At 44.5% G+C, this 3,584-nt stretch overlaps 1 non-coding gene across 1 annotated transcript; it reads right to left on the bottom strand.

Moving 5' to 3' along the window:
- Positions 1 to 517: 517 nt before the first annotated feature.
- On the bottom strand, positions 518 to 583 carry LOC149459173 (small nucleolar RNA SNORD82). Its single transcript, XR_016313327.1, has one exon. It is a non-coding gene; the product is annotated as a small nucleolar RNA SNORD82 (small nucleolar RNA).
- Between the last annotated feature and the right edge of the window lie 3,001 nt (positions 584 to 3,584).

Genomic DNA, 3,584 nt, shown 5'->3' on the forward strand with positions numbered 1-3,584 from the left:
GGTACAGTGTTGCATGACCGCGCAATTGTCATTCAAAGTGTGATAGCACTGAAAGCTGAAGATTGGCCTGGACCAGGAAGGGGGTAAAAGTGTCCAGACTTGAAGTGGTTAAATATGGCAATGCAGTTAAGTAGAGCAAAAAGGCTTTTTTCCCTTTTTAAATATGTTGGATAGAAGAGGAGAGGGTTCCATTTATTGACCATCTGTGTCAGAGAATTCCCTTCACTTCCTTCAATGTTGCCTCAACATGAAGAGGAGATATCTTTCCAATGTGAAGGATATCCTCTCAGACAGTTGTCACAGGAAAAAGTGCCCCCATTAGAAAAAGGTCTCCTGCATTCATGTTTTGGTGGCAACAAAATGTTGAATCTCTACAACGGGGACACAGACGGCAAAAAAAAAAAAAAAAAAAAATCTGACAAAAGGTTTTCTTTCATTACACAAGTAAAAAAAAAATAAAAGTTACAGTAAAAAGAGATCTCCATTGCATGTTAAAAACAAAGTTATCACATTTATGGCACATCAGCAAACATCAGTCATCAAAGATCAGTATTAAGTCCCAAAATTGTTCATCATTTGTGCCAACAATTCACAAGACAGCAGGCAGCTTACCCTCCTCTTCAGACTCCTCCTTGACAGCTTTCTTCCCTTGAGGCATTTTGGCAGGAGCTTTCTTGGCAACAGGTTTTTTCTCTTCTTCAGATTCATCTAAAGAATAGAATTCCATTAACACACCAAACCAAATTTCAGTGACACCATCTCTCTATTAGATATCTAGTATTGTAAGAGTGGGAGGAGCCATCCACTATGTCCATGTCTCCTTCCCCTGTAATCCCAGGGCGTTGCCATGGAAACAGAGGTGACCAGGAAGTAGAAAAGAGGGCAGCCTGTCACTTCAGGTGTCCTCAACCCACAGAGCGCCTCCTCTTTCTCTATGATTTGCCTCCTGTTCTCCTCCCCCTAGGTGGAGACCCGCCCCTTCCATCACGGCAGATGAGGATTCTGACCCCGCCTCTTCTCCGCCCCCTCAAAGAGTTCTACACCATACTCCTCCCCCCAGGCGGAGTTTCGGTCTTTTCCCCACTCTCATTTAGAGAGGTACCACGCCCCCACATTTATGGAGGTGAAAGCCACCCCCTCTAAAAAGTTCAATGGGAGGACATAGAGATGCCGCCCCAAAGCTTTGTCGCCCCGCCCCCATGCTCTGATGCCACGCCCCCGTTTTCTGAGTGGTAGGTGGCAAAGTCCCCGCCCCTCTCATTTGCATAAATGTTGCAGAGGATTGTGGGTATGTCGGTGTGTGATCCGGGGATGGGGGCTGAGCGGTTGTGTGTAATGTATGAGTACGGTATTCGGTGTAGGAGGTATACATTATTAATAATAATACATCCACACATACATCACAGCAGACACGTCTAGGAATAAAGGGAATGAGATGGACGGGCTCTCCATGATGTGACCCTCACAGATCCTGGAAGGGTTTATATAGAACAGGACACACCATAGTAATCAGCTGAGGGACGGCTTACTACCAAGGCTATGTGCACACCTTGGGCGGGTGTGAGGCCAGAACCAATCACTGGTGGGTCCACCCAGACCACATGACATGAGAAGAGCAACAATCGAACAGTGAAGAAAAAGAAGAGATGTTGTCATGTGGGACATTGGAAGGAGACTCCTGATTGGCTGGCAGAGCAAGTCTGTGGTGTGAGATGGAAGCACCCCACTGAAGAGTGAAGAAATGCGTGCGTGTGGGCGCTACCAGAACCCGATTCAGACTACTCTCCCTTCCCTCACCAAATTTTTACTTCACCACAGCATGTGAGGGTGCTGCACGACCTGATTCAGACTACTTTCCCCTCCCCCACCCTCATTATTCATCACGGCATGTGGGGGCGCTACATGACCCGATTCAGACTACTCTCCCCTCCCACACCATCATTACACTCCGCCACGGCATGTGGGGGCGCTACATGACCCGATTCAGACTACTCTCCCCTCCCACACCATCATTACACTCCGCCACGGCATGTGGGGGCGCTCCACCACCCGATTCAGACTACTCTCCCACCCTCATTACACTCCGCCACGGCTTGTGTGGGCGCCACACGACCCAATTCAGACTACTCTCCCCTCCCCCACCCTCATTATACTCCTCCACAGCCCGTGGGGGTGCCACACGACCCGATTCAGACTACTCTCCCACCCTCATTACACTCCGCCACGGCTTGTGGGGGCGCTACAGAACCCAATTCAGGCTACTCTCCCCTCCCCCACCCTCATTAAACAGCGGTTGCACCATGCATGTGAGGTATTGCCGTGAACGTCAGATCAAGGGCAGTAATTCTAACACTAGACCTCCTCTGTAAATCTAAAATGGTAGCTTTTAAAGGCTTTTAAAGTGTTGCCTATGGATATTAAAAATGTTTGCAGTTTGTCGCCATTGCACGGGGAATGCGCAGTTTTAAAGCATGTCATGTTTGGTATCTGTTTACTCAGAATACCATTTTTAGATCTTTTATATTTTACCAAAGAGTTGGCCAATATATTGTGTTTTTGTGCATTAAAAGTAAAAAAAGTGTATTTTTTTTTATTTGCATTTGAAAAATCGCTGCGCGAGTACTATGTGCCATAATAAATTGTAGTACCCACCATTTTATTCACTAGGGTGTCTGCTTTAAAATAATATACGCTGTTTAAATTAATTTCCTAGCAAAAAATACTGATTTTTTTTCATGTGAACAAAAAGTGTCAGAAAAGGTTTGGTCTTCAGGTGGTTAGAAGAGTGAGTGATGTGTGGCATAAACTTCTAATGCTGGGCATAGAATGCCCCCACCCCCAAAACGACCCCCAAAACGACTTTTTGGAAAGTAGACACCCCAAACTATTTGCTGAGAAGCATATTGAATCAATAGAAGAATTTATTTTTTTACCTCAAGTTTTTGGAAAATGACAAAAAAATATATATTTTTTTTACACAAAATTGTCACTTAAATGATTTACAGCTCACACATGCCATGGGTATATGTGGAATTACTCCCCAAAATACATTCTGCTACTTCTCCCGAGTATGGGGGTACCACAAGTGAGAGACGTTTTGGCAGTCTAGCCAAGTACAGGACCCCAAAATCCAATAAGCACCTTCAGGCTTTTAAAGGGCTTTATTTCCTCATTACACTTCCAGACTACCTATCACAGTTTCGGAGGTCCTGAAATGCCAGGATAGCACCTAACCCCCCCAAATGACCCCTTTTTGGAAAGTAGACACCCCAAGGAATTGGATAAAAAGCATGGTGAGTATTTTGCAGATAACATTTGTTGCCACAAGTTTTTGGAAAATGAAGAAAAAAAACAATATATTTTTTCTATTCTTTTTTTATACTTCAATATTTTTATTGAAAGATGGGTATAGAACAGTATCCATAGAAATATAGACAACACTCACCGACATGGTGAGATGGAGTACATCAGCATATTCTTAGAACATAGCAGATCACAAGAAATATAGGAAACATATCCCTAGTCAACCACATTGTGTACAAAGGACACCATCACCACCAGACGGGAAACCTTACATCTATCAG

The sequence above is a fragment of the Staurois parvus genome, unplaced genomic scaffold (assembly GCF_062004578.1).
Source record: "Staurois parvus isolate SC_StPar_1 unplaced genomic scaffold, SC_StPar_1.0 ptg000270l, whole genome shotgun sequence".
NCBI lineage: Eukaryota > Metazoa > Chordata > Amphibia > Anura > Ranidae > Staurois > Staurois parvus.